Source organism: Petaurus breviceps, unplaced genomic scaffold (assembly GCF_028583685.1).
Source record: "Petaurus breviceps papuanus isolate PSGF00001 unplaced genomic scaffold, PetGlider_PUasm1.0 186, whole genome shotgun sequence".
In the NCBI taxonomy this organism is placed as follows: Eukaryota; Metazoa; Chordata; class Mammalia; order Diprotodontia; family Petauridae; genus Petaurus; species Petaurus breviceps.
The window spans coordinates 43,645,932-43,660,971 of NW_027185798.1; the positions used below are offsets into that span (position 1 = coordinate 43,645,932).

Below are 15,040 nucleotides of genomic sequence, written 5' to 3' on the forward strand. Positions count from 1 at the left end.
ATGAGAAATGAGGAGGCACCAATATTCTGCACTTCTAAAAATATGGTGTGTGTGTGTGTGTGTGTGTGTGTGTGTGTGTGTGAGAGAGAGAGAGAGAGAGACAGACAGACAAAGGACCATTACTAAAATTCAGGAACAATTTGGAACAGAATTCTCTATTCACTTAATGTCCTACAGGGGTCATTGTAGGCACCAAAAAGAAAATATAAGTACTCAAGAACTGTAGTTGGACTCCTAATTTATAATCTTTCTTGGTCCTACATTTGAAATTGAAGCAACTTACAAGTTTCTTATGCATAAAGTATTAACCATCTGTTATACAATCTATATACAATTAAGTATGCAATCTGGCAACATCGACAGATTATAGTAATAATATTATCAACTAGGATGTCTTTTAGAGGTTGCAGGAATCATTTTTGACATGTCAACAAAACAAGGATTGTTGATTTTCTAACATTTGATATAATGGTATGAAAATCAATCATTTTCACATTTATATATAGGACAAATGACCACAGTTTAAGAGATGGAAGGGAACTCAGAGTTTATCCAACCTCGCCTTGAAGACTTCCAGTGATGTGGACTCGCTATCTTGTGGACAGTTCTGTATGGACATTTTCCCTTATAATAAGCAGAAAATCTGAATTTGCCACTCTCAACATTACTGCTAGGTCTCCCCCACTAAAAAACAGTACAAGTGTAGAATCTTTCTTTCATATGGTAGCTTCAATTACCTGAAGATAATGTGTACTTCCTTAAGTCTATTTTTTTTTTCAAGCTCAACCTCCCCTGTTCCTTAACTGATCCGCATATGGCACGATCTTTAGTGTTCTCACTCTCCTGGTCAACATTCTCCTTAATACATGGGATCCCAAGTATAACAGGTATAGTCTGACCAAGGCAGGGACTATCAGGACATAGGGAAGGCCCTCCATGCTGAATACCATGCTTCTTCTGGGTAAAAGAACATCTCTAAATAGGAAAAGGGCATTTTCTCAATATGAGTATGTTTCTGGTCTCAAAAACAACTGGAAATGCTAGTTGTTTCCACCAAATGGCTATTGCTTATAGAGTTAAAACTTTTCCTAATTAGCAAGTACACATTTGTTGGTGGTCAATGAAGAAGAGTCTTAGGGAAAGGCATGTTGAACATAAACTGAAGACTTGTAGAGCACAGAGGAACCCCACAAACTAGATGTCCCTCAGTTTATAAAAGTTCAGTTCAATAAAGTTTATTCAGTCCTTACTAGGTACAAGGTATTGTGCTACAACTAGGGATATTATGACAAAAACATTGTATGCCTCAAAGAATTTATATTCTATTTGAGGGAAAGATGTATACAAATAAGTGAATATAAAATAAATTTCAGGAAAGAGAGTACTAATAACTGAAAGCATCAGGGAAGGCTTATTACCAAAGGAGATAGCATCTGACCTGAGCCTTGAAGAAGTTAGGGATTCTAAGAGGAAGAGACAAACATCATAGGATCTTAGATCCAGATCTGAAAGTTAACTTAAAAGCTATTTAGTTTATCCTCCACATTTTGCAGATGAGGAAACTGAGGCCTAGGAAATTTAAATGACTTGCTCAAGGTCATATAAGCAGGAAGCATCAATGGCAGAATATTAACCTGATTCCTCTGACTCCCGCACAACTACCGTATGTTCTTTCCACTTTACTACAATGCTTTCTTATATTACATCATCCATAGGATGATCACATGTCCAGTTCAAGGAATAGGTAGGAAGACAATTTGGCTAGAGCATAAATTGCAAAAGGGAGAGTGATAACACCCCTGCCTACAGGAAAATCTTTCCTGGCCCTTTAAGCTGCTAGTACTTTTCCTTCTAAGGCTACCGTCCATCTATTCTGGGTGGTAGATGCTGTCTCTCACTAGAATATGTTACTTGAAGGCAGGTGCCTTCTAATGTTTAGAACAGTGCCTAGCACATAGTGTTTAATAAATGCTTGTTAACTGATTAATGTGAAAAATGAAGTAAGTCTGGAAAGATATATTGCATTCAGACTGTAAATGGCTTTAAATGCCTGGCTGAGAAGTTTAATTCAGTAAGCTATGTGACTCAACTTCCACCCTTTAATCAAAGGGGTATACATTCTCTACCAGTCTGCTCTTATCAGTGGGCCCTGCCTAGCACTGGGTGTCCTTCTTATGAGAATAGTCGCTGTTGGCAGGAAATCTGTTTTGCTTTCAGTTATTCCCTGTCCAGTATTATTTTCTCCATTTTCTTCTCTTTAAAAAATAAAATTCTGAATTTATTCCCATATACATAAAAAGAGGATTGTGCACAATACCGAAACTCTTATGTACAACTTGCTTTTTTCTTCAAGTATTTCAGTTTACAGCATTCAAAATTTTACTATTTGTTTGCCTTTCTTTTTGCTCTTTTCTCAGCATTAAAAAGACCTCAGTGACTTATTCTTTCCTGCTTTTTTTCTACTCTATCCCTATTTTTAGCCCTTTTTACTTTCCTACCCTACCCCCATTTGAAAAAAAAAAACAACCCAATCCTATGCAACAAATATGTAAGATCAAGCAAAAACAAATTCCCACACTGTCCAAAAATGCATGTCTTATTCTGTACCTCAAATCTACTGGCTCTTTTGTCAAAAGCGGGCTAGCATGCTTTATCTTCAGTACTCTAGAAAAGATAAAGTTGGTCACAGAATTCTCAAGTCTTTCAAAGTTGTTTTTCTTTATAATGTGATTATGATATAAATTCTTTTGGTTCTAATTATTTTACTCTGTATTGGTTTATATAAGTCTTCCTAGGCTTCTCTGAAACCACTTAGTAATTTCTTATGATGAAATACTATTTCATTCTGTTCATACACTGTAATTTGTTCAGCCTATTTCCAATTGAGGGGCACATTCTTATATTCTAGTTCTTTGATCTCCCTGAAGGATCAGGAAGTTTGTTTTGCTTGTGGCTATTCTCTCCTCAGGATTTTAGCCCACCGTAATCACCTCCCTCCCCCATCTTGCTAAATCTACTGAGTTTGATGTATCCATATACCAAATTGTGTCTTTGTTTAACACTGTTTATTTCAGTAAGAGGTTCATCTGATGCTCATTACCCCCTTCTCCTCCATGTTTAAGTATTTTTTTTATTATACATTTTTTCAACAATTCTTTATTTCTTTTACTCACTCAAAATCTCCAAAACAGATATCTATCTCCACAGCCTTTGTTTTTCTTAGTAAATCCTTTCAATACCCCTTGAAGACATTAAGGCTCTGTTTTGTCAACCCATTTATTAGGAATACCCCATTTGAAGTTTTCTTGGCAAAGATATTGGAGTGGTTTGTTATTTCCTTCTCCAGCTCATTTTACAGAGGAGGAAACTGAGGCAAACAGGATTAAGTGACTTGCCCAGGCTTGTCATATATCAAGTGTCCTTCAGATTCCAGGGCTGGAGTTCTAGTTCTACATTATCTCTCCCTCAATTGCTCAAATGTAATTACTATTCTGCTGTTCTCTAGACTCTGGACTCTGTTCCTCCAGTCTTTCCATCAGAAATGCTTTTAAAATCCTCCAGACCATTAAAAATCCATTTTTTTTATTCTTATAGAACTGTACTAATATCTTTGCAGGGTGAATCATTCTTTATTATAAGTCTAGCTCTTTTGCCTTTGCAATACTGTATTTCAAGATATAGAGGGAACTGCCAGGTGTGATCCTGACTGCACTTCCCTGGACTCCAGAACTCCTTTCCAGATGCTTGTAGCATATTTTCTCTGATGTGGGAAATCTGGGTTTTGGCTACCACAATTCCTAAACTTTTCCTTTTGGAGTTTCTTTCAGGAGGTACTTCATGGATTCTATCTTTATTTTGCCTTTTTGTTCAAATATATTTAGGCAGTTTTTCATTTATGATTTCCTGAAATACAATGTCCAGGATTCTATTTTTTTAAACCATTCTTTTCAGGGAGTCCAGTGATTCTTATATCATCTCTAATTGATCTGCTTTCCGGGTCAGTTTTTTAAAATACTAAATTATCTTGCATATTCTTCCATTCATTTTGATCTTCTAATTTTATTCCTGGAGTCAGATTTCTGATTGGTTGATAGTCTAGTTCTTAGGGAGTCTGTTACTTGATTAAGGACGCCCATTTTCTCTTCTAAGCTATTTATTCTCTTCCAGATTCTTTGGTCCAGAGTTGTTATTTCTTTCTTTTTTTTTTTTTAGCTCGTTTCAACTCTTCCAGGCATTCATGCAGTCCTTGAGGAAAATCCATTTTTTCCTTTGTGTCACAGTTTGATTGCTAGCTCCTTCTTCTGAGGGTTATCTAGATCTATTTATTTTTAAAATACCTATCAGTGTTTTCTTCAATTTAGCCATTTCTACAGCTTTGGTTTCTGAACTAACATTGTCAGTGATAGGCTGTGCTCCCAGTTGTGCTTTGGGTCTTACCTTGGGTCACCTGGGTTCTTGTACTTAACACTGCCTCCCCCCTAGTACCCCTTGGATCTCTGGGGTTTACCATACTTGAGACCTCAGAGCCCCTACACTTAGGCTGAAAACAAGCTGCTGCTGCTCACAAGGATTTCCAGGGTTGAATGCATGTGTGTGTGAGCCTGGGTGCACACATGTTCATGCTTGCCCTTTGCAGGGGAGAGGAAGTTTCCATTTTTGATGCCCCTGGGCACAGAGTCTTGTGAGCCTCATATGTCTCTGGTCCATTTCTAGTCATGCTGGGAGTTTGCCAGCTTGTTTGCCTGAACCTGTCCTGGCTTTGTTGGCTGCCCCCTTTCCTACTTCCCATAGGCATCTGGCTGGCTTTCTATCTATTGCTGAGGTGGAAAAAGTCACTTAATATAGTTTCTAATTGGAGTTTTTGATCATTATTTGGCCCAGTGCAAATTTCAGGTGTTTGCTACAAATTTATGTTACATAATCTTATTGGGGCTCCCAATTCAACAATGTAATCCTTTTAGACCTCCCTAACAGATATGTTCTCCTTCCTGTAAAAATTATTCCAATCTGTCCATCCCTCTTCAGATCTCCCAGTATACCCCAAACTTTTTAGCTGAGAGGCTCATCTCAGACTTCATTCAAAAAACTGAAGTCATTCAAAAACAGTTCCCTCTTCATCTTTCATCTCCAGGAAGTCTTACTATCTTCACCTTCACTCCTGTCTCTCAGAAGAGATGGCCCTTTTCCTGGCAAACATAATCCCCTCTAAATCCAACTCGATCCCATATTTTCCAGCAGATTGTTCCCTCTTTCATTCCTACTCTCTAATCTTCAATCTCTCCCAATCTACTAGATCCTGACTTACTGCTTACAAATATGCCCATGTGTTATCCCCCATCCCTGCTATTTGCCTGTATCTCCCCTCCCCTTCTAGGCTAAACTCCTTGAGAAAGCCTTCTATACTCCAACTGGGTCAAAAGGTATGAACAAAGTTTTTTTTTTTTAAGAAATAATACAAGCTACCAATAGCCATTTGAAAAAAAAATGCTTTAAATCACTAATAAATAATAACAGTAAAAAAAGAAATGCAAATTAAAGCAACTCTAAGGTTCAATCTCAAACCCATCAGATTGGAAAGGAGACTCAAAACTCTAATTCATTCTCTTTTCCAAGCAATGGATCCCAAAGTGTCACTGAGTATAATGGCATATTTATATGGCTATAAGAATAAGGAAGTTATATTAGGGATGGTAGATGAGAGAGGTTTTAATGAAATTAGGAGTGGGGAGAGCAGAAGCTTCAAAGATACCATACATGCAGCATTCAAAGTGGTTCATAAAAATCTTGAGATCCAGAAGAGGGTATTGGTATGAGATTATACAATGCAGCTGCCCAAATAAAATAAGAACATGTGCACAACTGCCTTCATGAGGAGTAGATGAGGGAGGGAGACAATTATACCTGTCTGAGGAAGATGGATTCCTATGCCTTGGCATGATGGAGAGTCCAAGGAAGAGATAATCAGTAGCCCTGGATGCCTTACAAAACCAGCTCTGTAAGTTTTGGATGCTCATACCTAACAATAGATTTCCTTTTTCCTTCAGCATAAAATAGGTCAACCAGGTACTTCTTGTATCTAACACAAGAAAATATTTTAGTGTATTAAGGTAGTCCATAGAAAGAATATAAAACATAAAGCAGTTCAATAAATGAGGAAGCAGGTAAAGGACATGTTTAGATATAAAGAATTCCATTTCCACTATACCAGTAAGTTTCAGAGCAACAATGACAGAAGTAGCAATAACAATACAATGCCCGTACATTTTCAATAACATGAAATAAAATACTGCAAGTATCATCTCCATTTTATAGATGAAAATGCGTCTCAGAGAAGATGAGTGACTTGTCCAAGGTCACAACTAATAGAGGATTCAAGAAACATTTATTGTCTGTGAGAAACAATATGGTCAAACCTAGCATTCTCCTGACTTTTAAGACCACTGCCACAAAAAGTAGTAAACAAGAATAAAAGAAGTGGTTGAATCATCTAAGACTGTTCTTACTGGGGAGGCAGTGTTTGGTTACAACAGTAATTAGAAGGGCTTGACTGCTCTGAATCTGTACTTAAATCCTTACTGCCCCCTAGAGTCTTACACTTGCCACATTAGCCCTTCCTTGTCCAAAGTTGGAACGTCATGACTGATGATGAAGTGGGAGCCCACCTCTGCTAACGGAGCTAGATCCTACCCCATTCTCCTCAGGATTACTATTAGCAAATTTTGGCTATAATGAACATGACCAGAATTAGAATGCTGTTTTTATGTAAAAACATGTTAAGTTCCAAATAGTCATTATTTACAAATGTGTTTCTAGATTTTAGTCTTTTCATAAAATAGGAATTCAATCATTTAGCATATCCTGAAATCTATCAAACTATTTGCATACTTTTTCACTCTGCCCCTCATGGCTGTCTACTGAATCCTACAGATAATCTCAAAAATGTGAACTGATATGAATTTGAATTATTTTCCACATAAAAATCTACTAAAATAATTGAGCTAAAGCATCATTGCTAGAAGGTAGGATGGAGAAGCAAAAGAATAAAAAAATTGGTAAAATATTTTAAAATGGTAAAAAATAAAAACAAAAAACCATTGGTCATAGAAGAGTCTTCATTTTGGCATCTACTAGCTATATGATCCCGGGAAAACTCCCAAACTTCAGTTTCCTTATCTAGAGAATAGGGATATACTCTTACTACCAACCTCACAGGATTGGTGAAAGGACAACGTTTTGTAAATCTCAAAGTCTTATGTACATCTGAATTGTATTAAGAATGATGATGATAAGTTAAGGAGGTGAACAGAATTTTAGAGAGGATAGTCTAGAGAAAACTGAATGGGGATAAAAAGGAATATACTTTCTTCTCAGTGGTTTATGGCACATACTCAAAAATTGACCACGTTCTAGGGCATAAAAACCTCACAATTCTAAGCAGTAAGGCAGAAATATTAAATGCATCCTTCTAAGATAATGACGCAATAAAAATTATATGCAATAAAGGGCCATGGAAAGACAGACTAAAAACTAATTGGAAACTAAACAATTTAATCCTAAAGAATGAGTGGGTCAAACAAGAAATTATAGAAACAATCAGTAATTTCATTCAAGATAAAAGAGAATGATAATAATGAGACAACATACCAAAATTTGTGGGATGCATTAAAGGCAGATCTTAGGGGAAGTTTTATATCCCTGAGTGCATACATGATTAAATTAGAGAAAAAGTAGGTCAACGAATTGGGCATGCAATTGAAAAACCTAGAAAAAGAACAAATTCAAATTCAAAATCCTCAATTAAATACTAAATTAGAAATATTGAAAACCAAAGGAGAGATTAATAAAATTGAAATTAAGAAAACTATTGAGTTAATAAATAAAACTAAGAGCTGGTTTTATGAAAAAACCAACAAAACTGATAGACCCTTAGTCAATATGATAAAAAAAAAAGAAATAAGAAAACCAAATTATGAGTATCAAAAATGAAAAGGGTGAATCTACCTCCAATGAAGAGGAAATCAAAACAATAATGAGGAATTATTTTTCCCAATTGTATGCACATAAATTTGACAATCTCAGGGAAATGGATGAGTATTTACAAAAATACAAGTTGCCCAGATTAACTGAAGAGGAAGTAAATTACTTAAATAACCCTATCTCAGAAAAAGAAATCGAACAAGCCATCAGTCAACTCCTTAGGAAAAAATCTCCAGGGCCAGATGGATTTACTAGTGAATTCTAGCAAACATTTAAAGAACAATTGATTCCAATACTCTACAAACTATTTGGGAAAATTAGTGAAGAAGGAGTCCTACCAAATTCTTTTTATGACACAAATATGGTACCGAAAACTAAATCAGGAAGAGATAAAACAGAGAAAGAAAATTATAGACCAATCTCCCTCATGAATATAGATGCAAAAATTCTAAATAAAATGCTAGCAAAAGGACTACAGCAACTTATCTCAAGAATAATACACTTTGATCGGGTAGGATTTATTCCAGGAATGCAAGGATGGTTTAATATTAGGAAAACCATCAATATAATTGATCATATCATCAATAAAACTAGCAGAAACCACATGATCATCTCAATAGATTCAGAAAAGGCTTTTGACAAAATACAACATCCATTCCTATTAAAAGCATTAGAAAGTATAGGAATAAATGGAGCCTTCCTTAAAAATAATAGGTAGCATCTATTTAAAGCCATCAGCAAGTATTATATGTAATGGGGAGAAGCTAGAAGCATTTCCCATAAGATCAGGGGTGAAACAAGGGTGTCCACTATCAACCCTCTTATTCAATCTGGTACTAGAAATGTTAGCAGTAGCAATTAGAGAAGAAAAAGAAATCAAAGGAATCAAATTAGGCAAAGAAGAGACCGAGATATCACTCTTTGCAGATGATATGATAATATACTTAGAGAATACTAGAGAATCAAGTAAAAAACTACTTGAGACAATAAATAAATTTGGCAAAGTTGCATGATATAAAATAAACCCACACAAATCCTTGGCATTCCTATATATTTCCAATGAAATTCAACAGCAAGAGATAGAAAGAGAAATCTCATTTAAAGTTACTGTAGACATTATAAAATATTTGGGAATCTACCTACCAAAACAAACCCAGGACCTATATGACCACAACTACAAAACACTTTTCGCACAAATAAAGTCAGATCTAACTAACTGGAAATATATCAATTGCTCATGGCTGGGTCGAGCTAATATAATAAAAATGACAATTTTACCTAAATTAAATTATATATTTAGTGCCATACCAATTAATTTACCAAAAAACTACTTTATAGAGCTAGAATAGTAACAAAATTCATTTGGAAGAATAAACGGTCCAGAATATCAAGGGAATTAAGGAAAAGAAATGCTAGGGAAGGTGGACTAGCTATACTAGATTTCAATCTGTATTATAAAGCAGCAGTCATTAAAACTACTTGGTATTGGCTGAGGAATAGAGGAGTGGATCAATAGAATAGATTGGGCACACCAGATTCAGAAGTCAACAATAGTAATCTATTGTTTGATAAACCCCAAGACCCTAGTTTTTGGGATAAGAGCTCACTATTTGACAAAAACTGCTGGGAACACTGGAATATAGTATGGCAGAAACTGGGCATAGACTATTATCTAACACCACATACCAAAATCAAGTCTAAATGGGTGCATGATCTAGGTATAAAGGTTGATACTGTAAGCAGTCTCCTAAAACAAGGAATAGTTTACCTGTCAGATTTGTAGAGAGAGTAAGACTTTATGACTAAACAAGAATTAGAAAACATTATAAAATGTAAAATGGATAATTTTGACTACATGAAATTGAAAAGCTTCTGTACAAACAAACAAAGCCAATGTAACTAAGATTAAGAGGAAGGTGGGAAATTGGTAATCTTTACAACCTATGTCTCTGACAAAGGACTCATTTCTAAAATATACAGAGAATTGAGTCAAATTCTAATTTAAGAATACAAGTCATTCCCCAATTGAGAAATGGTCAAAGGATATGAACAGGCAATTTTCAGAGAAAGAAATTAAAGATATCTATAAGCACATGAAGAAATGCTCTAAATCACTATTGATTAGAGAAATGCAAATCAAAACAACTCTGAGGTACCACATCTCACCAGTCAGATTGGCTAAGATGACAAAAACAGGAAAATGACAAATGCTGGAGAGGATGTGGGCAAATTGTAACACTAATGCATTGCTGGTGGAGTTGTGAACTGATTCAGCCTTTCTGGAGAGCAATCTGGAATTATGCCCAAAGGGCTATAAAGACTTTTATATCCTTTGACCCAGCAATACCACTCCTAGGGTTATATCCCAAAGAGATCATAGAAGTGGGAGGAAGACCCATATGTACAAAAATGTTTATAGCAGCTCTTTTTGTGGTGGCAAAGAATTGGGAATTGAGAGGGTGCCCAACAATTGGGGATGGCTGAACAAGTTGTGGTTTATTCATGTTATGGAATACTATTGTGCTATAAGGAATGAGGAGCAGATGGACTTCATATTTACCTGGAGAGGCTTATACGAACTGATGCTGAGTGAGAAGAGTAGAGCCAGGAGAAATTTGTATACAATTACAGACACAACTTATGTGTGATGATCAACTTTGATAGACTGGACTCTTCTCAGCAATGCAGTGATATAAGTCAATCCCAAAAGATTCATGATGGAGAGAAATGTGTGCATCCAGAGAAAGAACTAGAAAGAACTGAATTTATATCCAGATGGAAGCAAAATACCTGATCTTTTTCCTTTTCTTATTTGGTTTTATGTCCTCTTTACCATTTTTTCATTCCATCTGATACAATCTGTGTTTTATAACCTGACTAATGTATAATGTGAAAGTATTTACAGATCCTATACTTGACTATATGCCGCCATGGGGGGGAGGGGGACAAAATGTGAAATTCAAAGAATTGTGGAATTGAATCCTGTAAACTAAAAGTAAACAAACAAATTAATTTAAAAAAATTTAAAAATTAAAAAAATAAAGACTAGAGGATAAAAAAAATGATGATGATAATTTATATGGAAACAGAACCTTAGGCCTATGTTATTCTGTTATACTTCTAGAAAGTTTCACATTACTGCAAACCTGTGGCTAGATCAGTACTGCTAACTTAAAGACATGGAGAAATCTTGCTTTTTTCTAGGTAGAAAAATAAAAGGCTTATACTACTTACGTAATTTTTGACATTATCTTAATATTTCACCTCTCTCTGAATATTCTGGAGAAGGCTGTTAGGTCTCTGAGGTTTTGCCTTTGAAAGTATCGATAAATAATTCTGTAAATTCATCATTCTCCCAAACATCTATGCTCTCACTTCTTTCTCTGCACACCTCTCAATTGTTTGATTCTGTGCCTTCTATCCTTTGATTCTGTTTCCACAAGGTTGATAAGAAGTTTTGCTTTGCATCCCTTATGGAGAGATTTTGCTATCCTGACAAGACTTGGGATTGAGATGGGTCTCTCATGTAATCAATAAAAGAAATGTTTTGTTTTGGTCATTCAGTTAACAGCTAGCTATTGGTGGATTAGCTACTTAATATACTTAAAAGAAGCATCATGCTGATAATAATCACATTTACCTAGATTTAGAAACTAGGATAAAAGGTGTGACTTTCATTCTCACACAGTAGCAGCCTGGTGGTGGGGGTGGGAAATGGCAGTTTTAAAGCTAAGAAGAACAGGACCCAAGTCTTCTTGGTCTCTCTGTCTCTGATTATCTGTTGGTCTCTCTTACATGTATATCACGTGACCTGCTAATGTACAACCATGGAATAGTTTCTACACTAGGAATTACCCAAACTGATGAAATTGCATGTCACAAAAGGAAGAGAGACAGTAGGGGATTAAACTAGTTTAAACAAAGTTTTGCAAGACAAGCAACGAGGTAAAGTTATCTCATGAGATGCACATTCAAAGATAAAATGTGCTAAGCACTGGGGATACACAGAAAGGTTGAAGACAGTCCCTGTTCTCAAAAAGCTCACAGTGTAATGGGTAGTGATGCGTAAACAAGATATATATATATATCTATACCTGTATGTAGGTATATTCATATGACATTTGTAGATATTCAACAGAAGGAAGATACTAGCTGGAACTTGAAGCCAGGAGGAGCAGATGAGGAAGTAGAACATTCTAGGCGTGGGGGGGAGCCAGCAAAAACGTCCAGGGTCAGGAGGAATGGCATGGAGGACAGTGTCACTGGCCTGAAGATGGCAGGTTATAAGGTGTAAAAGACTAGACAGGAAGGTAGGAGCAGGTTGTGAAGGGCTCTGAACACCAGACAGAGGGTTTTATTGATCGTGGAGGTGACTGGGAGCCAATAAAGTCTACTGAGTGGGGAGAACACGATCAGATCTGTGGGACTTGAATCTATATCTTCTTGGCTGAGGCTGAATCTCAATCTACTCCACAATCGTGGTCCCACGTGAGAAACACTGCGGACAGGTAGCTAGTTCCATAACTAAACTGACGAAAGTGATACAGTAGAGATGTAATACATTTGAGAAATTGCTCAGCAGTTGCTACTCACTATTACAAAAGCCAACATTTTCCTGATAATGCTGTGAATCACACAACACATGATCTTATTGTAATGACGTATGGTAATGTGCTGTTGCCTACTTACATTTCCAATAATGTAAGATGCCACTAAGAATAAGACTAACTGTAAAAGCAAGGAGGCTAGTCATAGAATGAGAGTGAGGGAAAACAGGTTAGGACCAAGTATCCCACTTGTGTTCAGACAATATTAAAGGAACCAAAAGGTATCTAGCAAATTAGGTGGATACACTATGGAGGATTTATGAAAAAATTTAGAGAAGAACTGGCAAATTAGAGGGCATAGGGGCAGGTAGGTGGCACAGTGAATAGAGAGCACTGGCCCTGGGTCAGGAAGACCTGAGTTCAAATTTGGTCTCAGACACACACTTACTAGTGGTGTGACCTTGGGCAAGTCACTTAACCCCAATTGCCCTGCCTTCCCCCCTCCGAAAAGAAAAAGAATAAGAGGACATTAAGGGATTATAGTCTACACCAGATGAGGAAGTATCCACACAGATAAGATCACATATAAAAACATACAGTAACCCAGCACAAACCAAACAAAACCTAAATACTTTTTAAATCTACTAAATTAGAACAAGATATTCTCAGAACCAAAATTATTTCATTCTATTCAAATCCTTGCTTTACCTTAGTCTATGTGATAAGACTATACTCTGGTAACTTTGTCAGCTAATATTTATGATGAGCATGTTGTCAGGCTTACCCAATACTATCTTCATATGCTACACAACTTTTAATAAACATACCCACTCTCTATTAAGCAGATCAGGAAAGACATGCAACATTCTCATTTGCTTTTTAATAGCTGTCATGTTGATTGTTACATACATTATACAACAACAGGCAAAATTTGTATCTCCAAGGTCAGAGATTTTCAGAGTTAGGAGCCTCAGCAGGGACTTTAGTTTAATCTACAGCTGAAAAAAATCACTATTATAATATGCCCTGACTGAGGGCTTTCACCTAATTATTTCATCAAAACTTTCATAAATTGTATCTTATTTCCCTACGACTTTGTCAAGTGAACTGCCAGCTAATCTGATAAATCAATCCAAACTTTTCAAATAACATTTTAATTTTTACAGGGATTTAACCAAAATAAGTTAATACTATGGATATTGCAGACACTGTAACAGAGATGGGGAGGGGGGAGGTTTTTGGCTGGGTTGGTCATTCATTCTCTTCAAATTATCAATCAATGATTACTCATTAAATACCTACTATGTGCCAGGCACTATGCTGAACCTGGGTATATAAATACACAAAATAAAAATTCTCTACTGCAAGAAGCTTTACATTTTAATGGGGAAGAAGCACATATATAAGCATATACATAATAAATACAAAGACAATAAGCACAAATACAAAATAGTTAAAATCAAAGTAGTTTGCAAAGGAGGGCACTAGTATTTCGAGTGGGGGAACCATGAAAATCTCTATGTGGAAGAGGGCACTTAAACTTCATGTCTTGAAGGAAGAGATTATGTCACTTTGTTTATAACTAGTACAATCTACTGCTAAGTGGATACTGGATACTTCATTTCTTAGAAGCATTCAAAATGAGTATCACTCAGAAAGCAATGGAGAAAGATGCACAGTGGACATGAACAGGATGAAACACATAAATAGGGAATCACAAAGAACAGACACAATATGGCATCAAATAAGAGTATGACTGAAAAAAATGGGCTAGTGATTTGATAAAAGCAAAAGATGAACAACGGATATTCTGTGTGTTCCACTGGTATCCTTACAATATCAGAACAAATTGAGAAATGTACTTCAATGCAGGAGACAGGACTGCCCATGGCAAAACCTCCTGTAGCACTGTTAGACCAGGGATAAGTGTTGCACAGGATGGGCTGGCATGAATGCGCTGTGAACTGAACTGCCAAAGGGACCATCCACAATGAGAAGATCACAAACCTGTCTGAGGACATACCTGAGAAGTGTCAAAGTTGCATATGCTGTAAGTTTTCAGACAAATATCTCCCTATATCTTTATATCCTTTCACCGTTAGCCATCTACTCCGGTTGCCGCTACTTCTCTCATTTCTCAACATCTTGCAATCTAGTTTTTGACTTCCCTTAACTGAAACTGTTCTCTCCAAAGTTATTAGAGATCGATTTGCCACATCTGATGGCTTTTTCTCAGTCTTTAACCTTCTTGGACTCTCTGCAGCGTTTTACATGTTAACCAGCCAGTCCTCTTGCATATGACTCTCCTGGTTCTTCTGTTGACCACTTCTTTCCTGTCTCTTTTACTCCATTATCTATACTGTACTCTCTCATTGTGGATTTTCAAGTCAAATATTCTCAGTTCCCTTCCATTTTTATTTTATCTCGGTGACCTCATCAGTTCCATAGGTTCAATTAATCATCTCTATACAAATGTCTCACAGACAAGTATATTCATCCTTATTCTCTCTCTCTCC

The 15,040-nt window shown here is 36.3% G+C and overlaps 1 protein-coding gene across 1 annotated transcript in view; it reads right to left on the reverse strand.

Moving 5' to 3' along the window:
* CAPZA1 (capping actin protein of muscle Z-line subunit alpha 1) overlaps positions 1–15,040 on the reverse strand; it is a 43,401-nt gene that overhangs the window by 19,921 nt on the left and 8,440 nt on the right.